Below are 27,905 nucleotides of genomic sequence, written 5' to 3'. Positions count from 1 at the left end.
GGATTCTCAAACAGAACTTCCAATTGATTGATTAATTGATAGATTGACAGATAGACTGACTGTCTGTCTGTCATCAAGTTCATGCTGAGCATTCTTGGCAAACACATAGATAAAAGCTTTTTTTAGGATGATCTGTCCCCATTCTGTTCTTTTAGGTGTTTCAATGGTGTCCCCATCACTAGTATAATTGGTGCTGCCCAGAATTGTTTGGAAAAGAGCTGGCATACAAAATAAATAAATAAACCAATAAACAAACAATAAATAAATAAATAATTTGGTCCATCTATGTATCTTACTCTAGCTAAGTACTACAGACAGTCAGAATAATTTCATAACCAGCAAGAGTTCAAATAATTTTTTTTCCAGTAATCCAGATTCCCAGAAGGGAGGATGTGCATTCCAGAGGAACAAGAGACAGCAAAGTTAAGATGGTTTTGGGTGGGAGAAAGAGTGTTGAAAGGGCTCCTCCCTAGGAGTGTTTAGCGCACCATATATGCTTAGTGATGTTTATTTAAAGAAAAATAAAGGAAATTGCTTAGAGGAACCCCAGCTTGTCTTTCTTGGTTTTGTGGATCCCTTCTTTATCAGGATGTGATAATGGTGGAACATCTATGCACCAGTGGTGGGAGTCAAATAATTTAACAACCTGTTCTCTGCTCTAATGACCAGCTGGGTAGGCATGGCCCGGTGGTCATGTGACCATGTGGGCGTAGCCAACTCAAAGTCACTCAGATCAATGGGTGCTTTGCTTTAGCTGTTACAATGTAATAAGGGTTAACCAGAGAAGCAGTTTCTGTAAGCAGGGAAATAAAGATTAGGCTAGAAACAAAACCAGAATGTTTCCTTCCTGCCTTCCTTATAGGATTAGCCCTGTAAAAGTGGAAAAAACCAAAAGGAAATTTTTTCCAACAACCGATTCTCCGAACTGCTTAGAAAGTTAAGAATCAGTTCTCCCGAATAGGTGCAAACTGGCTGAATCCCACCACTGCTATGCACAAACGGATCTCTTTCGAACCCCAGACTTCACCCTCAAGGTGAGAAGCAAAGCCATATTTCCATTTGGTTTGCTGAAGCCCCTTTAGAAAACCTGCTAAAAGTGAAATAACCATGCAGAATTCAAACTAGGATGCTGGTATGACAACTTGACACTGACTTAGTAAAACCCTTTTAGCCTCCGTCAATTCTCTGGTGTTTTCTGGCTCCAGTTCACTCCTGTTCTATGAATGTCATTCACAGGGTATTGTTGGAAGAAATGTCCTTCTGGATTTAGTTCCAGGTGGGGGAAAAGACACTGGAAACATGGAGGCTGCTTGGAAAGATGGTTTAATGGTGAACAGGATCACATGGCTTGGAGCTCCTGAACAGAAAAGGGGGATCATTTCAAATGTTGGATGAAGAAGAAAAGAGAAAAAAGGGCTTGCTGAAAGTTCCTAAGTTTTTTATGCTCTCTGTTCGGCCCCACCTCTCTGTTTCTTGTTCCTGTGTAAGAAATGTATTCTAATTGATTGTCAGACTCCCAGGGGCAAACGGTTTTAGCTAACTTTGTAAGTTGTGTGTCTTTTGAGTCCCAAGCTTGATTGAGCATAGCTTCTTCCCAGGTGCCCTGTGATGAGATGGGTAAAGGGTAAATACTATCATGTCTTAACCCCATCACCCTGGAGCTGAAGGGGGGGTCTTTGTAATGTAGAACAGACTGACTCAGGCATTTTAATGGCCCATTGACAAAGGTGGGGACTATTAAGAGTGAGTCTGTTTTAAAAACAAGTTTCTCCATTTCTTATCCAGGGAATAGCAATAGCAGTTAGACTTATATACCGCTTCATAGGGCTTTCAGCCCTCTCTAAGCGGTTTACAGAGTCAGCATATCGCCCCCACAGTCTGGGTCCTCATTTTACCCACCCAGGAAGGATGGAAGGCTGAGTCAACCCTGAGCCGGTGAGATTTGAACAGCCAAACTGCAGATAACAGTCAGCTGAAGTGGCTGCAGTACAGCACTCTAACCACTGCGCCACCTCAGCTCTAATTTAATATATAAAATTATATTAAATATAATATTCTGCCTTTTCAATATTTCCCAGGTTATTTCATTTTTCTAGGAGAAGGATAGGTGTTAACTTCCTACAGTGTGATCAAAAAAGCCAAGATGGCAACTACAAAGATGCCATCAGATGTGGGCAGCCATTTTGTATTTATTTATTTATTTGATTTCTACAGCTGCCTGTCTCAAAACATGATTCTGAGCCAGGGGTGGCCAACCATGGCCCCTTCGTTATCTGTGGGCTTCAGCTCCCAGAATTGAAATGGTATATAGGCCTTCCTGCCTAAACAGGGGTTGGACTAGAAGACCTCCAAGGTCCCTTCCAACTCTGTTATTCTGTTCTGTTATTCTATTAAATTCCTGAGCCAGCATGTTTCGCTCAGGAATTCTGGGTGTTGAAGTCCACAGTTTGCAAAGGTGCTATAGTGACCCAACCCTGCTCTTGGCAGTTTACATCATAAGACATAAAGCAATTAAAAGCAATTAAAGTGGCATGAAATAAATTATATGATGTCACCAAGTAAAACTGTTATGTCCTTTAACTGCATAATCATAGCACATATCTTGACTTTTTTTTAAACCATAGTTTGCAGATATCCCTGTCTTCCACTAAGACCAGTCAAAACTGACTTGGGGCTGATCACTACTTAACTAAGCCTACCCTGCAAGGCTGTGGTGAGGATGAAACGATGGGAAACCTGAAAGGGCAAGCAGGATCTGAGTAAAAATAAAATTAAAATGCAAGAATCCTGCCAGAGAAGACAAATGAAAAAATAAATGTTATGTACTCCTCCTCCTTCCCCTTCGGGGAAAAGGGCGGCATATAAATGTAATAAACTGAAACTGAACTCTACTAATTTTTGAAATAAGAGTTTATTGCAACTCATTTAGCCAGAAAATCCAGACCAGGCATTCTTCTAAGTCCTCCTTTCAACCCAGGCTGTTTACAGAACAGCGAATAGAACAAGTCAATGCAAAGGAATATAAACTTACCATATCTTATTTAAAACAAAAGGCAGTTGAGACAGATGCCAGGTCCATGAAGGTCACTGAAATTCCTTCCTCTATGAAGTGATTAAAGGCACAGAAACTCTTTCTCATCTACAGATAGTCCTCGACTCCCAACTAAGCCTGACATTTATGTGGCTAAGCAGGACAGTTGTTAAGTGGGTTTCGCCCCATTTTACAACCCTTTCTTGCCACAGCTGCTAAGTGGATCGCCGCAGTTGTTAAGTTAGTAACACAGTTGTTAAAGTGAATCTTAACATTCCGCATTGACTTTTGCTTGTCAAAAGGTTGCAAAAGGTGATCACATTGAGCCCGGGATACTGCAAACCGTCATAACTATGAACCAGTTGCTAAGCGTTCGAATTTTGCTCACATGACCATAGGAATGTTACAAAGGTCGTAAATATGAAAAACGATCCTAATTCACTTTTTTCAGTGCCGTTGTAACTTCAAACGGTCACTAACTGTCACAAACTGTCCTGAACAAAATAAAATAAATGATTGATAATTGTTAATTTTAATCGAATTTTTAAAATGTTATTGTTAATCTTAATTGGGTTTGTTTTTTGGATACTCTATAATATTTTTTTTTACTTTTGTAATATGTGTGTTTTTTAATGTTGTACGCCGCCCTGAGTCCTTTGGGAGAAGGGTGGCATATAAATCCAACAAACAAACAAACAAACAAAACGAATTGTTGTAAGTCAAGGACTACTTATCCTAAGCCTCACCATCTGGACTTGTTCTTGGTCCAGGAAACACCTTGCTTCCCACTTAATGCTTGCAAGAATGCCATTGGTTTAATTTGGGTGAAGTGAACTGCAAGAATGCAAGCTTTGTGGTTAATAAATCACACTCAACTTCTTCAGCTGCGGGTGTGAATCCAACCAACTGCAACCAACCATAATTAAGCGACAAGCTATTGCCTAGCACGCACCCCATCTGGCCACCCAAATTTGGGCAAGGAATCAAACCTGCCCTTTGCAGTGGGGAAGCCTGGCAATCTCACCGGTGCAGCTTCGGTTGGCAAGGCAGTAGCTGAGCTGCAAAGTGCTACAGGTAGTCCTCAGTTTACAACTGTTTAGTAACCGTTCGAAGTTACAACAGCACTGACAAAAGTGACTAAAGACCATTTTTTCACACTTATGACCATTTCAGCATTACGTGATCAAAATTCAGACACTGACTCATATTTATGACGGTTACACTGTCCCGGGGAGGTCATGCGATCTCCTTTTGCGACCTTCTGAGAAGCAAAAGTCAACGGGGAAGATAGATTGACTTCACAACCGTCTTGCTAACTGAACACCTGGAGTGATTCACTTAGCAACCGTAGCAAGAGAAGTTGTCACATGGAGTAAAACTCAGTTAGCAAATGCCTTACTTTAGCAACAGGAATGTGGGGCTCCGTTGTGGTCGTAAATCGAGGGCTACTTCCTACAGTAGTCTGGGAGCTGCGACGATTACCCCTTACTCTGCTTCTCGGCTGGTTCTCTCCCAGATAGAGGGCAGCTACCTCACATCCTGAACCCCCAGTCCTCAAGCTTGTCCATTGAGCCTCAGCAGGAAATGGGGTGGGATTTATAGTCTTGGGGGGACAAGGTTGAAATCTTTCCTTTGGGTGGTTCCCCCGTGGGTTGTTTGCAAAGTGGGCTCTTCGGACTTCTTTAACCTGCCTCCTTTGCGTGGCAATTTTAAGAAGAGACTGGCCAGCCATTTGCCTGAAGCAGCCTAGGGTTGGACTAGAAGACCTCCAAGCTCCCTTTCCAACTCTGTTATTCTGTTAGAATACTTTCTTGATCTAACATGCCTCGATTAGGGCATTCCAGGGCAGCAGAGAGTTAACCGGCAAGGCAACCGTTTCTCTCGTTGGCCTTTGTCTTGCGCCAGGCACTCCCCTGCGAAGGGACCTTGCCAGCAGCAGCCCAGGCAGGGGAGGGCAAGGTGCCCAGATTCCTTGCCTGGCAACTCCTCCCTCCCTCCATCTTGCTCTTTGGCACATAAGAAGGGGTGAGATCCAGCCTGCCGAGGGCACTGCCAAGCGATGGGCTGGGTGAGGCGTCTGCGACGGGGATGAGAAAGGAGGCAGGACAATGGGGATATTGTTAGGCCCGGCTTGGCTTGGGGTGTGTGACTAATATAAGGTCTGGGAAGGCAGAGGACAAGGGGTGGAAAAGCCAAGATGATGCCTGACTGGAGGCCAGAAGAGGACAGGGAAACTGGAACAGGCCACACAAAGAGGGGGGCATTTGCTATTGGGAAGCAAAAATTAAGGTGCCTTCTCTAGACTGGTTCTCTACTGGTGAGAAAGAGACCCTGTTTGTGGGCAGCCAATCAGGGGTGGGCTTCAAAAATTTTAGCAACTGGTACTCTTGACCAGTTGCTGGGTGGGTGTGGCCATGTGGCCATGGCCTACTCTGCCTCCTGCACCATGGCGGGGGAGAGCTTTCACCCTCCCCAAGGGTGAAAATGGCCTCCCCGGCCTCCAGGAGCCTGTTTTCGCCCTGCCAGAACATCCGTGCAGGCCCCACCTTTGTCAATGGGCCATTAAAAAGCCTGAACAAGTCTATTCTACATAACAAAGATCCCCCTCAGCGCCAGGGTGATGGGATTAAGGCATGATAGCATTAGCCCTTACCCATCTCACCACAGGGCACCTGGGAAGAAGCAGTGCTCAACCAAACCTGGACTCAAAACACAGCCTAGAGAGTTGCCCCTGCATGGCTCCGTGGGAGACTGACAACCAATCAGAATACAAGCTCAGGTTCAAAGCCCGGAGAGGGCATAAAACCAGGGGTTTCTCTGCCTCTTTTCTCCTTCACCCAACATCTGGAAGCATGTGATCCCCCTTTTCTGTTCAGGAACTCATACCATGTGATCCTGTCCACCACTAAACCATCTTTCCAAGCAGACTCCATGGTTCTAGTGTCTTTTTCCCCACTTGGAACTGAACCCAGAAGGACATTTCTTCCAACAAGGCTTTCATGCCTAAGGAGGGACTAGAACTCACAGTGTCCTCGTGATTTGCCACCCATCCAAGGTCACCAATTTGGTTCTCATGTCTAAGATGGGACTAGAACTCACACTCTCCTGACGATTGGCTCAAAGTTACCCATCCAGCTTTCATGCCTAAAGCGGGATTAGAACTCACAGTCTCCTGGTTTCCAGCCTAGAGTCTTAACCACTAGAAAAAACCTGGCTCTATAAATATGCCATTGTATGATGGCAACTTATGAATCCATCCATAGCTTTAATTTAGGAGAACTCCCCATATAGCTAATATCCTGGGCTACAGTCCAGGAAAGCATACACAGTCATAAATATACTACCCTCGATGGAGTCATAAAACTTTTAGTCATTTTTAAGCTAACATGACAACTCCTTTGAGAAAAAGAAGAAGAAAAAATGACCTTGAGAGCCACATATAAACATTAACACACACACACACACACACACACCCCTCTGAGGAGCAGAAACAACTCCCCCTCCCTCCATTTTCTGCAGCTCCTCTGCCTCTCTAAATGCAGAAGAGTGACGGTGCAGGACGCAATCCAAAATCTGGACTGCCAGCTGGAGAGTGTTTTTTGGCCGGGAATGGAAACTCTGATTTCCCAGGGGGATTATGTTTTTTGTGGGGGGGGGAGGGAGATGGAAAAATAAAGGCATTGCCACCTTTCTCTACAATTCAGTTGAATGTCTTCCACCTCCACCCACCCACAGCTCCCACACTCCGGTCTCCATCTGCATCCCAGCCTACCTCTTCAACCTCCCACAAGAGCTGGGCAGGGATCAAGAGCGAGGAGGCGACTGCTAAAACCAGATAATTTATCTCTTGTAAAGTGAGGAGGCTTCATGTGGTTAAATATAGCTCAAGGGAAACGGGGAACAAGGAGAGAGAGAAAGAAAAAGAGAGAAGGGGGGGCGAGAAAGAACTAAGCTCACAGAAAAGAAGGGAGATCAGACGGTTAAAAAGGCCACCTGGAAAAGAGCATTTAGATGCAGGAACGTGGCAAGGAAATCTATGGAATTATTATTGTTGTTAATTATATCCCGCCTTTATTATTTTTATTTAAAAAATTCTAGCTGACGAACATACCTAATACTTCGGAATAGAGTTGGAAGGGACCTTGGAGGTCTTCTAGTCCAACCCCCTGCTTAGGCAGCAGAACCTACACCACTTCAGACAAATGGTTATCCAATCTCTTCTTAAAAACTTCCAGTGTTGGAGCATTCACAACTTCTGGAGGCAAGTTGTTCCACCGATTGATTGTTCTAACTGTCAGGAAATTTCTCCTAAGTTGCTTCTCTCCTTGATTAGTTTCCACCCATTGCTTCTTGTCCTGCCTTCAGGTGCTTTGAAGAATAGCTTGACTCCCTTTCTTTGTGGCAGCCCTGAGATAGTGGAATATCACGTGTCTTCTTCAAATTGGTATCCTCTATACAAGCTGAACTTGGCCTTCAGAAACGTGCTACGGGGAGAATGTGAAGAATGAGGAAGGGGGATATGTAATACCAGTGGGGTTTTTTTCAAAGTTGGCAACTTTTAAGACTCGTGCATTCTAACTTCCAAAAGTGGCTGAGGGAATTCACAACTTCTGGAGGCAAGTCGTTCCACTGATTAATTGTTCTAACTGTCAGGAAATTCCTTCTTAGTTCTGCTTCTCTCCTTGATTAGTTTCCACCCATTGTTTCTTCCTCCTTCCCCCAAAACAACAACCCTATGCGTTGAGTTGGGCTGAGAGAGAGAGTGATTGGCCCAAAGTCATTCAGACCAGTGGTGGGTTGCCAATTCTTTTACTACTGGTTCGGGGGCGCTCCTGCGCGCGCTCGTGCATGCGTGCTACACTTCTGTACATGCGCAGAAGCGTCCAGGTGGGTGGGCGGAGCCTCCCACCACCACTACTACCAGTTTGCCTGATCTGGGCCGAACCAGCAGCAACCCACCTCTAATTTAGACGGCTTTTATACCTAAGGTGGGACAAGAACTCACAATCTCCCGATGATTGGCCCAAAATCACACCCAGCCAGTTTTTATGACTATGGTAGGACTGGAACTTGCAATCCTCTGGTAATTGGCGCAAGTCACCCAGCTGACTTTTCTGACTAAGACAGACCTAGAACTCACAATCTCCTGGTTTTTAGTCAGGTTCTTTAACCACTAGACCAAACTTTTATGTCCAGAAAAAGCTTTTTTCTGGAACCAGTACATATTTCTCACCCCTAAGAAGGGTAGCTCTTTACTCCTCTTTGGAGTCAGTCATTCTATCATTCAACAAAATGAAACATTTCCTAAGAGAAGGAAAAAAAGAAGAAGAAATCTCTACCCACAAATTGTTCCCCCAGCTGTTTGACCATTGAATTTCCCCAGGCGCTTCCCCCAAATCTCTCTCTCTCCTGTCACATACTAGCAGCCCCTGCATGTCAAATGTTAAATATGGGAGATCAGGTTTCAGAGGCTGAAATCTAATCACTGTGCTTGTCAAGTAAAGACATTAATTTTACGATTTAGATTGATATCCTGCCTTTTTTTTTTCCAGGCCCTAAAAGGAACACTGAGATCTCTCTCAGAAAACCCAATTGTAAGAGTACAGGTAGTCTTCAACTTGCGACCACAATTGAGCCCCAAATTTCTGTTGTTAAGTGAGACATTTGTTAAGCAAATTTTGCCTCTTTTTTCCAACCTTTCTTGCCTCAGTTGTTAGGTGAATCACTAGCTTTGATAAATTAATAACCTGGTTGTTAAGCGAATCTGGCTTCCTCATCAACTTTGCATCTCAGAAGGTCGCAAAAGGGGATCACGTAATCTTGGGACACAGCAATGGTCATAAATATGAAGCAGTTGCCAAGCATCAGTTCTAGGCTACATAAATAGAGGGACAGAATCAAGATCACATGAAGTGTTAATACCACTTTATAATGCCTTGGTAAAGACACACTTGGAATACTGCATTCAGTTTTGGTCGCCACGATGTAGAAAAGATGTGGAGACTCTAGAAAGAGTGCAGAGAAGAGCAACAAAGAGGATTAGGGGACTGGAGGCTAAAACATATGAAGAACGGTTGCAAGAACTGGGTATGTCTAGTTTAATAGAAAGAAGGACTAGGGGAGACATGATAGCAGTGTTCCAATATCTCAGGGGTTGCCACAAAGAAGAGGGAGTCAAACCATTCTCCAAGGCACCTGAGGGTAGAACAAGAAGCAATGGGTGGAAACTAATCAAGGAGAGAAGCAACTTAGAACTGAGGAGAAATTTCCTGACAGTTAGAACAATTAATCAGTGGAACAGCTTGCCTCCAGAAGTTGTGAATGCCCCAACACTGGAAGTCTTTAAGAAGATGTTGGATAGCCATTTGTCTGAAACGGTATAGGGTTTTTCTGCCTAGGTAGGGGGTTGGACTAGAAGACTTCCAAGGTCCCTTCCAACTCTGCTATTGTATTGTATGTGCATCTGAATTTTGATCCACATGATCATGGGAATGTTGGAAAGGTTGTAACTCTGAAAAACGGTCGTAAGTCACATTTTTTCAGTTCCGTTGTAACTTTAAACAATCACTAAGTGAACTGTTGTAAGTCGAGGACTACCTGTATACTGAGCTGGTCACAGTACAGGTAATCCTTCCAACCACTCATTTAGTGTTCAAAGTTGCAGCGGCACTAAAAAAAGTGACTTATGACCATTTTTCACAATTACGACTGTTGCAGCATTTCCATGGTCACATGATCAAAATTCAGCCCTTTGGCAACTGGCTCGTAATTATGGCGATTGCAGTCTCCCGGGTTCATGTGATCACTTTTGGGAACTGCTGACAAGGAAAGTCAATGGGGAAGTCAGATTCACTTAACAACCATGGTACTAACTGACAACTGCAGTGATTCACTTAACAACCGTGGCAAGAAAGGTCATAAAATGGGCCAAAACTCACTTAACAACTGTCTCACTTAGCAACATAAACTTTGGGGTCAGTTGTCGTAGCAAGTCAAGGAATTCCTGTAATCAGCTCAAAGTCACCCAAGCCAAGGGTAGATTTGAACCCAGTTCTTTTAGTCCTCATCCAGTGTCTCAACAACTACAGCCAATGGTTTTCTTTCCAAGACTGAAATCCAGTGCAATGTACAGAAATACAAAGAAATGTATTTCTGTAAATACTGGAACCATAGATAACATTTTTTCGGAGACAGGGGTTATTTCGTGCCTACCCTATCATCTTTCTTAGGACAATGTGAGTCTAATTTTTTTTACATACCATTAATATTTTAATCAGTGAAATAAATAATTTTGAATGATAGCAGATATATTGTCTGTTGTCATCCTGCTATTCTATTTTCCATTTTCTTTCTTCTTTCCTTATGTAGTTATTTAGGGTATTCCTCAAATATTTTAAATAATTAAATCTTCCAAAAAAAAAAAGTTATTATCCTATCAAGTTGCACACCTGTAGTACCCAGACTGGTCCAAAGGGACCAGTAAGAAGCACCTTACAAATATCTGGGTGTAACTGAGTGGTGTGAAGTCATAAAAGTCAATATGGCAGTCAAGGCCATGTGACTGAAGCTCTGCCCCTTTTCACAAGCATGGCAACCATAAGAATGTACAGAAATGGTCCCGTTTACTTTCGTGACCCTGGATTTCATGATCTCAGACGCTCATGTCTTCTGACACTTAACAATTTGGACACCCGTTTGTGCAGCTGTTTTCATTCTCCCTCATCCGAATCTCGTGTTTCTTGCTGATCCGGTTTTTCTGCTCAGATCCAGATGAGTGTTTGAGCTATTAAAAGCTCAAACATCAGCATTTTCTCATGAACTCCCGACATTTGTCTTCTTGACACACGGAGACAGTCAGGTGTGTGTCATTGTTTTTCAACAGGCATTCAATGGCATGGTTTTGATTGCTCAATTTACCCTGGCAACACGTACGTGTGTGTGTGTGTGTGTGTGTGTGTGTGTGTGTGTGAGAGAGAGAGAGAGAGAGAGAGAGAGAGAGAGAGAGAGAGAGAGAGACGCACAGAGAGAGAGAAACAAACAGAGAGAGACAGAGACACAGAGAGAGAGAGACACACACAGAGACACAGAGATAGACAGACAGAGACACAGACAGAGACACACACACACACACACACACACAGACAGAGACAGACAGAGAGAGATGGGTGAGCAGGATGGCAAGTTATATGGAAACCAATCCAACTCAAAGATCTTTTTCTCAGCTTTTAAAGCTGCAAGTAAGGGGTTTGCAACCTGCAGTTCTACAGCTAAATGAGCCCTCTGGGCTAATTTTGTAAAATCCTTGTCTTATTTCAAGAGCCTTTTGCAAGGAATCGTGTCAACTCAGTAACCAACCTGTGAAATTACAATTTGGAGGGCCTACAGGGGGACAAATCAAAATGGTGACCTCCCCCTCCAGGCAGTCAAAAGACCCACCTCCCTTTTATGTATCATGGAGTACGTACAAAAGGCTTCGGCTGTGGCTTCCATTTTGTCTTCTTTTGATACCCTCCCTGTGGATACCCCCGATGACAAGGAAGAAAGAAAGAGAAATGGGGAGTGAGCGAAAGTGACAGGGAGAAAAGGGGGCCATCCAGGCGTGAAATTCAGCAGGTTCTGACAGGTTCTGGAGAACCGATAGTGGAACTTTTGAGTAGGTCGGAGAACTGGCAAATATAACCTCTGGCTGGCTCCAGAGTGGGGAGGGAATGGGGAATTTGCAGTATCCTTCCCCTGCCACGCCTACCAAGCCACGCCCGCAAAACCAGTAGTAAAAAAAGCATGAATTTCACCACTGGGGCCATCCCACCCAAAGTTGAAAAGGAGAGGCAACACACAGGAAACATCAGCAGATGTTTATTGCACTTTATTGTAAGGTTACATTAACAGAACCTTGCAAGTCTGAAAGTACAAATCTCCTACCATCACTTTTAATAGCCTGATTGATTAGGATTGGTTTCTTTCTCTGACGATTAAGCAGCTACAGACTCCTCTTCCTTTCATTTGAATCTCTTCCCTTTGTTTATCAAGGTCATACCCACATAATATTTCAAAAATCCACTTGAGGCATGAAGATAATTCTTTTTTTTTTCAGATTTTTTTTATTTTTTTGTTCTCTTACATACCATTTTAAGTATACATTCACATAATTCTTCTTTGTCTTTACATTTGTCATTCTTATACATTTGTTATTTCATTTAATAGGTTATAATATACAGTTTGGCTTGCTTTATTTACCATCACTTCCTCCTGTTGTAACACCAATCTTATTTTCCCTTTCTTTTCTCCCTCAGGCATGAAGAGAATTCTCTCTAACTGGTTGATTGATTGGTTGGCTTGTAATGCAAAACCCAGCTCCCATCATTCCCTGGAAAAAGCTACAGAGATGATAAAGTAGATATTTATTTCACCACATAAGGATACAACTCTCTTGGTACAACTCTCTTTAGCTAGATCAGGGGTGTCAAACATATGTCGTTGTGGTGTCATCACATGACGTATCACAACTTTTCCCCTTCGCTGAATTGGCCGGTTCTACCACAAATGTGCGGACGACAAAAGCACGCCTGACTAAACCGCGGTGACAAAACCGCGCCGACGAATGAGCGCTGAAGCGCGCCGACAACAGCACACCGACAGAAGCGCGCTGTAACGCTAACCCTAAACCAAACCCTAAACCTAACCCTAAACCTAACCCTAACCCTAAACCTTACCTTAACTTAAATCGTGCTTCTGTCGGCGCGCTTTTGTCGGCGCGCTGTTGTCGGCGGGCTTTTGACATCGGTTTTAGTGCCGCGGTTTTGTCGGCGCGCTTTTGTCGTTCGCGCATTTGTCGGGTCACGGAATTGGCTGTGGCATGGCCAGTGCATAACACATCTGGCCTGAGGGACGCAAATTTGACAGCCTTGAGCTAGATCCATCCAATGTCCATAGGTTATTTTGTCCCTGAGGTACAAGCAAGGACTACTGAAGTCAAGACTAAAGTGGTTTTAGAGCAGGAGTCTCCAAACCTGGAAACTTTTAAGACTTGTGGACTTCAACTACCAGAATTCCCCAGCTAGCTTGGCTGATTGAGGAATTCTGGGAGTTGAAGTCCACAAGTCTTAAAAGTTGCCAAGGTTGGAAGCTCCTGGTTTAGATTAAGGGCAGGACGGGGAGCTATGTCTGAACCACATTAAATGGCTTTAAATCAGTTCCTAAACTCTTTCCTGGTCAATGTTTGTACATTTCTTTGTTTAATATCCTGCATTTATTATTTTTACAAATAACTCAAGGCAGTGAACATATCCAAGGCACCTCCTCCCCCTCCTGTTTTTCCCACAATAACCCTATGAGTTGAGCTAGGGTGAGAGAGAGTGACTGGGCCAAAGTTAGCCAGCCAGCTTTTATGCCTAACATGGGACTAGAACTCATAGTCTCCTGGTTTCTAGCCAGGTGCCTTCACCACTAGACCAAACTGCCTCTCCCAGTTTGTGTTTCCTGAAGAAACTTTCTTCCTGGCAACAGCCCCAGCCAGCACTATTTGAACCCAATGAATTACTGTAAGCATATGCTTCTCCTTGATGGATGGTCACAGGTTGATAAACAACAGAAAGAAATGAAGCGTGATTTTCTTATCTTTACATATGTTCAGACATTCCTGGCGAGAGAAAAAGAAGCAGAATTCCTTCCCTTTCAAACAAGGGTGAAGATTCACAGCTTAATCAGTTCAGGGACAGATGCAATACTGAGACAGGCATGAGAGAATCATCACATCATCACTTCACGGAGTCTCGTGATTGTCTTATAAATGCCACAGCTTAGTGGGGTGACAAAATGTTGGGCAATTCCCAGTGGTGCACCTGCCATCTTCTAAATTTTGCCACCCACCCACCCCACCCCCATAGATGACCATGATTGACCTCCAGCTGCCTGCCATTCTCTCCTGCAAGAGAATAAAATGTACACGGGCTCTTTATTTCATTTATTTATTTTATAAATCTCATGGCCCACCACAATTACACAAAGACTCCTGGCAGCCAACCAAGAGGAAATAACATCCATAATAAAACTTACGCAATCCGACACAATACCTGGCATCAACCCCCAAGCTGGAAATATACAGAAAGGAGATAAAATATCTTCCACAGGTCATTTTGGAAGGGTTGGCCCCTCATTTGGAAGATTTGATCCCTCTGATCTCATGAAAACGCGGGACAGCCAGCTGCTTCTCTCTGCATGATTGAAAAGATTGAGCCAGATCTTGTGAAGAGATGCCTTCCTGCAGGTTGACTGGTGCCAGGGCATAAAACGTTTTATAGATAAAGACTAAATTGCATTGGGAAGCTAATGGAAAGCTAATGCAAGGCCCACAAAATGGTGCAAGACTGCATGCATGTCCGGGCAAACACCGGGTGGAAACTAATCAAGGAGAGAAACAACCTAGAACTAAGGAGAAATTTTCTGACAGTTAGAACAATTAATCAGTGGAACAACTTGCCTCCAGAAGTTGTGAATGCTCCAACCCTGGAAGTTTTTAAGAAGATGTTGGACAGCTATTTGTCTGAAGTGGTGTAGGGTTTCCTGCATAGGCAGGGGGTTGGACTAGAAGACCTCCAAGGTCCCTTCCAACTCTGTTATTCTGTTCTGTTCTATTCACCTTTGAGTGTGATGGCCAGTACATCTGACATCAATTGAAGTCTCCAGAGGGTGTTTAAAAGCACCCTCATGGAAAGCATGTTCCGGGAGTCGTGTGTGTGTGTGTGTGTGTGTGTGTGTGTGTGTGTGCATGTTTGTTTGTGTGTGCACATGCACACATGAATGCCTTCAAGTTTGTGTGGACTCTTAGAAACTGCCTGGACTAACCCCTGCAGGGTTTATTTGGCAAACCAGAAGTGGTTTGCATTTTATTTTGCAGTATGCCAAGTTTCCTTTTATTAAAACGAAGGAAGACGAATGATTGAGGAGGAGGAAGAGGAGGAGGAGGAGGAAGAAGAAAAAAAGGAAGGAAAAAAGGAAAGAAGAGATAAAGGAGGGAGGAAGAAAGGAAGGGAGAGAAGGAGAAAGAGAGAAGGAGGGTGGAACAGAGGGATGAAGGAAAGAAGGAGAAGGGATGGAGGAGGGAGGGAGGGAAGGAAGTAAGGAAGCAAGGAAAGAAGGGTTGGAAGGAATATCCATCTGGCTCAGTTCCAAGCTGGGAGAAAGGCACTGGAGACAAAATGGAGGCTGGAGGCTGATTGGAAAGATGGTTTAATGATGAAGCAGAACCACATGGGTTCTTCTGGGCAACTGACTACATGGAGTTGAGGGGGAGTGTATTATACCTTCTCTTGGGCTCCGTACTTGAGCTTCCTGTTCCTATGCAAGAACATGTATTCTATTGGCTGTTGTCAGACTCCCATGGGGCCATCTCCTAAGAGTTTGTCTGAGATACATTTGGCTGAAGTTTGAGGGTGATGCAATGAAGGAGCTTGTGTTCTGAAAGGGTGTTGGGTAAATCCTATTGTGGCTTTATGGCTTTGCCCTGAAGGATAATCCCATCATCCTGGAGCTGAAGGCCTTTTGTTTTGTAAATAGGCTGGCCTAGTCTTTCCTAATGGGCAAAAAATATCTGCTGGGGCTATTAAGAAAGTAAAAGGTAAAGGTAAAGGTTCCCTAGCACATATGTGCTAGTCGTTCCCGACTCTAGGGGGCAGTGCTCATCTCCAATTCTAAGTTGAAGAGACAGTGCTGTCCGAAGACATCTCCGTGGTCATGTGGCTGGCATGACTAAATGCCGAACGCACCAAAGTGGTCCCTATTTTTCTACTTGCATTTTTACATGCTTTCAAACTGCTAGGTTGGCAGAAGCTGGGACAAGTAACGGGAGCTCAGTATGTTACAGGGCACTAGGGATTCAAACCACCGAACTGCCGACCTTTCTGATCGACAAGCTCAGCGTCTTAGCCACTGAGCTTTTTTTTTTTTAGCAACCTCCATTAAGAAAGTGGGGGATTCCTAAAAAAATAAAAGCATTTCCTCTGTTTCTCCCTTTGGAAAATATAATATTCTGCCATTTTTTTTAATATTCCTCCAAATATTTCATTCTCCAAGAGAGGGGCAGAGGTGGGTTGCTGCCAGTTTGGCCTGGTTCAGTTGAACCGGTAGTGGAATTCAGGCCTGGGTCACAGAACCGGCAGCGACCTGGGCCTGACATGTCTCTGAACTGGTTCCCTAGCTGCCGCTTGGGTGCCGCCATTTTGAATTTTAGTGACTGCGCATATGCAGATCACTGTAAATTCACTGCTGCCATTTTGAATTTTAGTGACTGCGCATGTGCAGTTCACTGTAAATTGTTCTGCGCATGCACTCAGAACAATTTACACTCAACAGTGCACACACACGCATGTTGAACGCAGGTTGCGAACCGGCAGTAATGGAGAGGGGCGTGCGCTAACTTTCTACAGAAGGCTTTTAAAGTATGGTCAAATTAAGCACAGAGCATAACATTTATTTGGGTATCCTGGCATTGAGAGTCACCCTGCTGACTCCCCAAATTTTAGTCCCCATCTCTAAAGAGTGAAAGGGCATAGCAGGTGTTGCCTAGAAGAAGCTTTCTTTCTATGTGGAATCTTTCCTACAAATCCTCATTATTCTCCTCCGAAGGCGACATCAACCGAGGCCTTTGTGCCTCCCTCCCAGCTACTCCCTCCGGGGTTACAGAGGCGTCATTATCAGAGACTTATTCATTCATTATTCACCACTGGGCTTGTGAAAACCCTCCCAGCCCATCTGGTATGACTGGAGCACCGGGTGGGTGTCAAGAGAGAAACTCTCCTTTTAAATTATTCAAATATTGCTCAGATGCACACACACACACACACACACACGCACACACACACACACACACACACACACACCAATCAATAGGCGGGGGGGGGGGTTGGGAGACACCCATGATGGATCACCGACCAGCTGGAATTTTCTAATCTTGCCCCATAAAGCCCTCCGGGGCCTTCCCGAGCCTCACTGCCTTTGCACAAAATCCAAGCCTCGTTCTTGGCTCCCGCTGGGATGATGGAAAAAACCTATCTGCTCCTAGTCATGTTACAAAAAGCTCAAACCCATCTGTGCTCACAGCATCTCGTTTTATTTACTCTTTTCATACCACCCAAGGACCAAGAGATTGAGTAGCTAGGAAGGCATTAGATCAGCGATGGCAAACCTCTCACACATATGTCAAAGGCGACACGGCCTGGCATTCTGGATGGGCTGCCAGCATTCACCGATATACCTGACATCAATAATACTCGGAAGCACGCCTTGTTCTCGTGTGTGGTCGAGGCTGCAGAGGCCTTGTGAAAATGGAGGCTGCTCTTCTGCAGCCTCTGAAAATGACTTTGTTTTACTTGTATTTCATGTTTTGTAATTATGTGATTTTTCTTTATATAATACATAGCACCACGTATGAGGAATGAGGAAAGAGAAGAGAGGAGAAGAGAAGAGATGGAGGATGAAGGAGAAGTAGAGTGGAAGGAAGGGAGGGAGGGAGGAAGGAAGAAAGGAAGGAAGGAAGGAGAGGTGGAGTGGAGTGGAGTGAAGGAAGGAAGGAAGGAAGGAGGGAGGGAGGGAGAAGTGGAGTGAAGTGGTGTGGAGTGAAGGAAGGAAGGAAGAAAGGAGAGGTGGAGTGAAGGAAGGAAGGAGGGAGGGAGGGAGAAGTGGAGTGAAGTGGTGTGAAGTGAAGGAAGGAAGGAGAAGTGCAGTGGAATGGAGTGGGTAGATGAAAGGAAGGAAGGAAAGAAGGAAGGAAGGAAAGATTTTTTTTAAAAATGAATATGGAAAAATTGTCTTGTTTTGGTGGGATTGTTCATTTTTTGAATATTTGACAAAAGGTTCACAATCACTGCATTAGACATCGGAGCTGAAACCAAAAAGGTGTGTTAGAGCAGGAATAAGTACCTATATTGCACAGAAACAGCGTGTGCATCCCTGCACCCTCCAAAGCACCATGTTGGCTTCAGAGCCTAAACACAACACATCCTTGCTGTTGGCAGTTTACAATTAAAATATTGAGCCAACTTAACCACCAAGATAATAAAAAGAAATTCAGATGTTGTTGTAGAAGCTGTGCCAGCTGGAATCAGTTTTTCATCGATACTATTATTAAAGGCATCAGGAGCAACCTTTTTCATTAGCTGGACATCCTACTAGGTAGCTAAGCTTAGCAAACTCAAAACCTACGTTAAAATGGAAGGATCACCCATTGGCATTTTTTTTCTTTTTGCAAAGAAGGGGGGGGGGAATACAGTAAAAATAGATGGATGTTGTTGCTAGAAGCATGGCAATCCATGGCTTTTTTAAAGTTGGAGGTAAATTTATGAAGGATATATCTCTCAAATCAAAAACCATGACCTCAGGTAGTCCTCAACTCACAATCACAACTGAGCCTAAAATGTCTATTGCTCAATGAGACAGTTGGTATGTGAATTTTATAATAGAATAAAATAACAGAGTTGGAAGGGACCTTGGAGGTCTTCTAGTCCAACCCCCTGCTCAGGCAGGAAACCTTATCCCATGTCAGGCAAATGGTTGTCCAATCTCCTCTTAAAATCTTCCAGTTAAGAGAATTCACAACTTCTGGAGGCAAGTTATCCACTGATTAATTGTTCTGACAGGAAATTTCTCCTTAGTTCTAGGTTGCTTCTCTCGATTAGTTTCCACCCATTCCTTCTTGTCCTACCCTCAGGTGCTTTGGGGAATAGCTTGACTCCCTCTTCTTTGTGTTAGCTATTGAGATATTGGAACACTGCTATTGTGTCTCCCCTAGTCCTTCTTTTCATTAAACTAGACAGACCCAGTTCCTGCAACCGTTCTTCATATGTTTTAGCCTCCAGTTCCCTAATCCTCTTTGTTGCTCTTCTCTGCACCCTTTCTAGAGTCTCCACATCTTTTTAACATTGTGGTGATGAAAACTGGGTGAAGTATTCTAAGTGTATTCTAAAGTGGTATTAACACTCCAGGGATCTTGATTCTATCCCTCGGTTAATGCAACCTAGAAGATTTTGCCCCATTACGACCTTCCTTTCCATAGTTGTTAAGTGAATCACTGCAGTTGTTAAATTCATAGCACAGTCCTTAAGTAAATCTGTCTTCCCCATTGACTTTGCTTGTTAGAAAGTAGCAAAAGGGGATTGCTTGACCCCAGGATGCTGCGACCTTCATAAATATGAGCTGCCCAACTTCTGAATTTTGATCACGTGAGTATGGAGATGCTGCCATGATTGTAAGTGTGAAAAATGGTTAGAATAGAATAGAATAGAATAGAATAGAATAGGATAGAATAGCTGTTGTGATTTTGAATGGTCACTAAAAAGTGTAAGAGACAGATATTACAAAACAGCATCAGTCCTTGGGCAAGTATAGACAACTTCATTTTAAAAGCATCTCTGAAGGGCTACAACCATTTTAAGTGAAGTCATCCGGGGTTGAGTTAAGCCCAGGGGCATCAACCAAGACGAGTCTTCTCCTGGAAATCCTCGGTATCCTGATGGACCCTTGAAAGCTGGATAATTTAGTCTGTTGTGTACTTTAGAAAGGAAGAGACATGGGCATCAGCAAAAGGCTGAATATTTGATCCCCAGCTGTGAAATGTTGCAGGTTCCTTCCCTTCTGTAAAGCATATGGAGAGGAGTCCAATCACACAATTGTGCAAGTAAGCTTGGGGTCAGAAACTGACAAGAAAGGTGTCAAGAGAAATCCTTCAGTTAAACATATCATGGCATCTGGGGGTTGTAGGGGGAACAAAGAGATGGGGTTGGGGGAAATATTCTCCACAGGAGCACAATTGCCAGTTAACAGGAATTATTAGAGGACTACGATCAAAAATTGACTTGGAACAGCTTTTCCCAATCATAGCCATTTTAAGATGTGTGGACTTCAATTCTGGCGGGGATATTCTGGGAGTTTTAAGTCCACACATCTTAAAATGCCGAAGGTTGAGAAACACTGATTTAGAAGTCTATGGAGATTTCTCAACCATCCAGATCATGATTGTCCCAAAGGTGCTTTTTTTCAGAAGGCAACTGGACTTTCTTGTTTCTTCTTCCTAGAAGACTTTTCGCTTCTCATCCAAGAAGCTTCCTCAGCTCTTGGATGAGAAGCGAAACGTCTTCAAAGAAGAAGAAACAAGAACGTCTAGTTGCCTCCTGAAGAAAACACCTTTGGGACTGGTTTAGAAGAAGACAAAGGCCAAAATTAAAGACTGTTGGAGACTTTACACAAACATTTCGGGATCTTATCAAGCTCGCCCTCCAGGTGCCCAAATCTATGACTTTGGAATCAGGACCCTGGTCTCAGGCTGGTGTCGCTAAATGCCAGGTCTGTTGTTCACAAGGCTCCCCTCGTCCAGGACTTAATTTTAAACGAGAGGGCAGACCTGGCATGTATTACTGAGACATGGCTGGGCACGGAGGGAGGAGTCCCCCTCGTTGAGATGTGCCCAGACGGGTTTCAGGTGCTGCATCAGCCGAGAGCCTAGGGAAGGGGTGGCGGTGTGGCTATTGTTATCCAGGAGTCTTTAGCATCTCGTAGGATCCCTGCTCTGGAGCTTGTCGGGTGTGAGTCCCTGCTGGTGAAGCTGGACCTCAAGGGTCAAGTGGGTCTGCTGCTAACGTACCTGCCTCCCAACAGCGTTGCAGCAGCCCTCCCCTCGCTCCTCGAGTCAGTAGCCGAGCTGGCAATTGAGTTCCCCAGGCTCATGGTTCTGGGGGACTTCAATTTGCCATCGCACGGGGAACACTCTGATGGAGCGCAGGAGTTCATGGCTTCCATGACAGCCATGGGCTTGACCCAGGTAATTCGGGGCCCAACCCACTCAGCGGGTCACACGCTCGACCTCGTATTCCTCTCGGAGCAGTGGACTTGTGATCTTGGTCTGAGGGGTAGTGAGATCATACCCCTGTCGTGGTCAGACCACTGCCTACTGAGGCTAGACTTCCGGAGGCCAAACCCCCACTGTAGGGAGGAGGAACCGACCAGGTGGTTCCGTCCCAGGCATCTCATGGACCCCTTAAGGTTCCAGACAGAGCTTGGGGTTATTCCTGATACTCTCACCCACAGTTCGGCGGAGACTCTTGTTGCTGCCTGGCACTCGGCGGCATCGGAGTCCCTCAACCGAATTGCGCCACTACGGCCCCTCCGGGTCAGCGGATCCTGGAGACCTCCTTGGTTCACCGAGGAACTCCGGGAGAAGAAGCGCCGGAGGAGACGCCTAGAGCACCTATGGAGGTCCGATAAGTCCGATTAGAACCGAGCACTCCTGACAACATGCACCAAGGAATATATCAGGGCATTAAGGACAGCTAAAAGATCACATATTGCCACCTTGGTTGCGTCCGCCGAGTCACGCCCAGCCGCCCTGTTTAGGATAACCCGCTCCCTCCTAAATAGGAGGGACGCGGGCGAACCCCTACAGGGTAAGGCTGAGGAATATGTCCAATTCTTGGCGGACAAAATTGCTCGGTTTCGGTCGGACTTGGACTCCATCTCTGCAGATCCAGCCAAGAAACAGGGGGAGAGCTTGGCAGACCATCTCTGGGTTGAGTTTCAGGATGTTGCCTCTGGGGATGTGGACAAGGCCATACGAGCTGTGAGTGCCTCCACCTGTATACTGGACCCGTGTCCCTCCTGGCTGGTTGCCAACAGCAGTGAGGTGACACGAGGCTGGATCCAGGCGGTTGTAACCACCTCCCTTCGGGAGGGGCACTTCCCCGCCGCACTTAAAGCGGCGGTGGTGAGACTCCTCCTGAAGAAAACATCTTTGGATCCAGCCGTTCTTAACAACTACCGTCCAGTCTCCAACCTCCCCTTTCTTGGGAAGGTTGTTGAGAAGGTGGTGGCCTTCCAGCTCCAACGGACCTTGGAGGAAACAAGTTATCTTGACCCCTTCCAGTCCGGCTTCAGACCTGGTTACAGCACAGAAACCGCTTTGGTCGCATTGACCGATGATCTCTGGAGAGCCAGGGATGGAGGCCATGCGTCCATCCTGGCTCTCCTTGACCTCTCGGCGGCTTTCGATACCATCGACCATGGTATCCTTCTGCGACGACTGCGGGAGGTGGGAGTGGGAGGCACTGTTCTGCGGTGGTTCTCCTCCTACCTCTCGGACAGGTCGCAGTCGGTGTTGGTTGGGGGGCAGAGATCGTCCCTGAGGCCCCTAACTTGTGGGGTGCTGCAGGGTTCGGTCTTATCCCCCCTACTATTTAACATATACATGAAACCGCTGGGCGAGATCATTCGGAGGCACGGGATAAAATACCATCAATATGCGGACGATACGCAGCTGTATCTGTCCGCCCCGTGCCAACTCAATGAAGCGGTGGACGTGATGAACCAGGGTCTTGAGGCCGTTAAGGACTGGATGAGAGCTAACAAACTGGTACTCAACCCAGACAAGACCGAATGGCTGTTGTGTTTCCCTCCCAATAATTTGGCCAGTGTTCCATCGCTCAGGCTGGGGGGTCAAATTCTACACCCCTCAGATAGGGTTCGCAACTTGGGAGTCCTCCTGGACCCACAGCTGACTTTTGACCACCATTTGTCGGCTGTGACCAGGGGAGCATTTGCCCAGGTTCGCCTGGTACGCCAGTTGCGACCCTACCTGAACCGGGAGGCTCTCACAACAGTCACTCGAGCCCTTGTGATCTCCAGGCTGGAATACTGCAATGTGCTCTACATGGGGCTGCCCTTGAAGAGCATCCGGCGACTTCAGCTAGTCCAGAATGTGGCCGCGCGAGTGATAGTGGGCGCACCGCGGTATGCCCACATAACACCCATCCTCCGCGAGCTGCGCTGGCTACCTGTTGATCTCCGGGTGCGCTTCAAGGTGCTACTTACCACCTATAAAGCCCTTCATGGTAGTGGATCTGAGTACTTGAGAGACCGCCTTCTGCCAATTACCTCCCTTCGTCCCATCAGATCGCACAGAGTGGGCCTCCTCTGAGTTCCATCCGCCAGTCAGTGCCGACTGGCAACTACGCGGAGGAGAGCCTTCTCAGTAGCAGCTCCGACCCTTTGGAACGATCTCCCCGTAGAGATTCGCACCCTCACCACAGTCCAGAGCTTCCGCACAGCCCTTAAGATCTGGCTATCCCGTCAGGCCTGGGGATAAGATCCTCATACACCCCACCCGAATGTTGAATGAATGTTGTGTTTTATTGCTATTATTATTTGTATTCACATATTATTTTACGTTTTGTCTTGCACCCCCTTCCCATGAGTTGTAAGCCGCCCTGAGTCCCCTCAGGGAAAAGGGCGGCCTATAAGTGACAATAAAATACCTAAAAAAAAAAAAAAAACTTTAAAAAGGATTCAAAGGAAAAATGGGATCATACTAGCTACTTTTTACTCATGATTCAAGCAAGGAGTGCTTCCTCCATTAACTATGCCTTCTCACCAGGGGTGAAATGCTACCGATTCGAGCCCGTTCAACGAACCAGTAGGAAAAAAAAAATGCTTAACAAAGTAAAAAAAAGTTCTGATGATCAGCTGTGCTGCACGATGGTAGGGACTTTTTTAAAACTTTTTTTTAGCATTTGGGGTCCATTTTTGCTCCCAGGAGACTTCCTTGAGGCCTGCTGGGCGAAAAATGGGGGGGAGGGGTGTTGAGAAAGGAAGGAAGGAAGGAAGGAAGGAAGGAAGGAAGGAAGGAAGGAAGGAAGGAAGGAAGGAAGGAAGGAAGGAAGGAAAAAGGAGATGGAGGAAGAACCACAAACCTGGCACTAGATGCAGCTTCAGAGGATACCTTGAAAGAGCACAGCAATCCAGGGCTGGAAGGGACCTGGAGGTCACCTAGTCCAATCCCCGGCTCCAGCAGGACATCGTTAAAGTGAGTTTCTGTCTTCTGACCCCCCTTCACATGACTACATAGCCATGTCCACCAAGTCACATGACCCCCACCAAGCCACACCCTCAGAACCGGTAGGGAAAAAAAATAGATTTCACTACTGCGTCTCACCTTATAATGCACCTTATAATTGCAATGGTTTGCCCAGACCAACATAATAGGAAATGCTGCGTGGTCTTCTTTCACCGACACCATCTCAGATATGCAAACATAATTGAGGGATTTTTGAAGGATTTCTATTACTGAACTTCCGAAGGGAGATGCTGTTCCACGTTAATGCCAGCCTTATCCCCTGAGAGGTAGCCATGGATTGATCATGAAAGCACCTAATCCCCTTTTAGAGTTTAACTATATTGTATGTGATGAAGTGCTTCCTTAGGGGAAATCTAAGTTAATCCAATAAATATGAACTGCCTCGCCTCGCCTCAGATTTTAGTCTTAACAGAATTGATGTTTGTTTTTACTTGTTCCACTTTGTTCTCTGAATAATCATAATATAATATTCAGGGAATTCAAGGAAACCAGGCCGTCAAAGAACTCGGTGGCTGGACACCACCAAAACTACACAGAAAAACTTTCTGTACAGAAAGTACAGAAAAACTCAAAGAATTAGTGTAAAATCGAAAGATGTGGAGAAACCTGGCCCATAAAATCACCAAGAGCCAGACAGGACTGAACGGATAACACCATCAACATCATCCGATCTCATTCATTTATTCATGCAATCATTCCTTCATCCATCTCTCCATTTGCTCTCTATAAGCCACCATTGAGAGCTGGGATAAAACTGACAGGAAACGGTAGTAACAACACAAACTGGTGTTTGTAATCTTAAAATTATTAGCATCCTTGACTGATCAGGAAGTCTCATGATTCTTTGCCAGAACCATGGTGCTGATTTTTTTTCCTTTTAGAGAAGCTTGTGCTTTATAAAAACAGTAAAACTAAAGAGCGATGATTTCATTTGGCTTGAAGCATGGAATTTTTCACATGTCGCAAAGTTTCTCTTCTCTCCCTTCCCCGCTTCTCTCAATATTTAACGCAGTTAAGATACGCCATCCTACTGCTGTATATGATTTCCTGAAATCTAATGGTTTAGCAAATTGGCAGCTTTCAAGCAACCTTATACAGAAGATCCTTGACTTATGACCACAGTGGAGCTCAGGATTTATGTTGCTAGGTGATAAATTTGTTGAAAGTGAGTTTCGCCACATTTTATGACTTCTCTTACCACATCTGCTAAACGAATAATTGCAATTGTTAAATTAGTAATGTGGTTGTTAAGTGACTCTGGCTTCCCCAATGATTTTGCTTGTCGGAAGATTGCAAAATAGGATCACATGACCCTGGGACACTGCAACCGTCATAAATATGAACCAGCTGCCAAGTGTTTTAATTTTGATCCCGTGGCCATGGGGAGGCCGCAATGGTCATAAGTGTAAAAAGCAGCAATAGCAAAAGCACTTAGACTTATATACCGCTTCCAAGTGCTTTTACACCCCCTCTCTAAGCGGTTTACAGAGTCAGTGTATTGACCCCAACAATCCGGGTCCTCATTTTACCCACCTCGGAAGGATGGAAGGCCGAGTCAACCTTGAGCCTGGTGAGATTCGATCTGCCAAATGGCACGCAGGAGAAGTAGCCTGCAACACTGCATTCTAACCACTGTGCCACCACGACTCTATGGTCATAAGTCTCTTTTTCCAGTGCCGTTGTAACTTTGAATGGACACTAAAACGAACTGTTGTAAGTTGAGGACCACCTGTAATAATCAACGATGTTTAACAACACAAGGAAGCATCCCAACATTTGCATACACACATTGCAATAACACATCTCTGGACCCTGTGGTACAGTTTATTAGTTGCAGATGATACTTCTACAAGGACACGTGGTGGCATTTCAGTCCAAAAAAGGCTTCTTCTACAAGGCTTCCTTTTTTTCCCGAGAGGCTCACTTCAGAGGTCCATGGAAGAAAGGGTACTTTCTTTCCCAAGAGAAAGAGGGAGAATTCAGAGACATCTATCATTGTTGTGAAGGTCCTTCCCTGACCTTTTTCTGCCAAGGGTATTTTCCCCCAGTTTTAATCCTCTGGCTCTTCCATTTACTTTTGCCCTAAGATCTTCATGGAAGATTAGCTGAAGGCTACATTGGTTTAGGGTTTCATGGCCGACCAATATCTGTCGGGCAGTGATGAGCTTCAGGGTTTAGTGACCCTGGTCGAGAATCAGATTTCCTGATGTTTTGCCAGCAACTGTAGTTGGCACAGCCAGACACTCAGGTGCCAGGACACCTGGCTATAAAGACAGGAGCACACTCAATCCCTGCTTAGTCTTCCATAGTCTATGGTAATTGTGCATTTTGTCTCTGAAGATGCCAGACACAATTATACAGAATACCAGAGTAGGAAGAGACGCTGCAGGACTTCTGGTCCAACCCCCTGCTCAAGTAGGAGACTCTATACCAGCGATGGCGAACCTTTTTTGGCTCACGTGCCATAAACGGGGGGAGCGCAGGGAGGTCGTGCGCATGCATAAACCACCCCCAGTGTGCATGCGCGCATGACAGGTGCTCCCTTCCATTTTTTGCATGCTTTTTTCGCCCTCCCCAGGATCCAGAGGCTTCATAGGAGTCACTTCCGGTTTGCTCGTAGGGTCATTTTTAGTCCTCCGGAGGCTTCAGGGAAGCCGCCTGAAGGTCCCTGAAGGCCCCAGAGGGCTTAAACCGGCCCTACGAGCAAACCGGAAGTCCGTTCCCAAACTTCCGGTTTGCCCTTAGTGCTGGTTTTTTGCGCTCCGGAGGCTTCAGGGAAGCTCCTGAAGCTTCCGGAGGGCCGCCGGGTCGGGGGGGAGGCTGTTTCCTTCCTCCCCAGGCTCCTAGAAAGCCTCTGGAGCCTGGGGAGGGCGAAAAATGGTTTTAAAAAAGGCTGAACTCAGCTAGCCAGCACGCTCATGCCCGCTGGCCAGTTGACAGGGCAACGCCTCGTGTGCCCTGACAAATGGCTCCGCGTGCCACCTGTGGCACGCGTGCCATAGGTTTGCCATCCCGGCTCTATACCAGTGATGACTAACCATTTTGGTGCCGAGTGCCCAAAGGGCATGTGTGTGAATGTGCATGTGCACACACGAAACCCAGAAATGCAACACGAATGCCCCACACACATATGTGTGTGTCCCCCATGCATGCGCCCTGCCCTCCCTGCCCATTTTTGGCTTCCAGGTTGGTGCAGGAGGCCTTCCAGGCCCAAAATGCAATGCGTGTGCCTGCCGCACATGTGCCATGCCCCCTGGGCATGCACAGCAGAGACCCAAAGACCAGCTGGCCAATGGGAGGTGTGTGCTGATGCACGGTGGAGCTGGGCTGGGGCAACCGCTGGCGTGCCTGCAGAGAGGGTGTGCCATAGGTTTGCCATCACGGCCCTACACCATTCCAGACAAATGACTGCCAAATCTTTTCTTTAAAAACCTCTAGGATCTTTGAAAGATATGGTTTAGTGGTTCCAAAATCTACATCTGCCAGCTTTTTCAGATCCCTGAGATGAAATGCATCTGGACGTGGTAATTTGAATTCATCTGGAGTGGATAGATGTTCTTGTCTGTTTTTTATTCCTAATCTCTCTTTTATAGTACTGCTTTTGATAGTTACTGGTGAGTGTCAAGAAATCTGTTGTTTAGATCCCAGGCACTAAATTCTGAAGTGCAAAATAATTCCCATTAGCTGAAGGCTTTGAAATTCGGGGGTTCAGGATCCTATCTTACATTTGAGGGGGGAGGAAGATTACAACGCGTGGAGAGTGGGCCCTATTTCACCATAAACAAACATAAGTGCCCAATTTTTTGATCCATCGCAGACAAAGTATCTTGGCGTCCTAAACGTTAGATCCAAATCTAAGTCACTCAAGACTTCACATCGGCCTTTTTCAGCCTGGCACCTTCCAGAATCTTCCACTCTAAGTGTATTTAATTGTGTTTTTAAAAAGCCAATTTGCTGCCATCTGGTGCGTTTATATCAACT

This window comes from Thamnophis sirtalis, unplaced genomic scaffold (genome assembly GCF_051295495.1).
Source record: "Thamnophis sirtalis isolate CommonGarterSnake01/CBP01778 unplaced genomic scaffold, rThaSir2_p1.2 scaffold_3, whole genome shotgun sequence".
Classification (NCBI taxonomy): Eukaryota; Metazoa; Chordata; class Lepidosauria; order Squamata; family Natricidae; genus Thamnophis; species Thamnophis sirtalis.
This window is presented reverse-complemented; position numbering follows the sequence as displayed.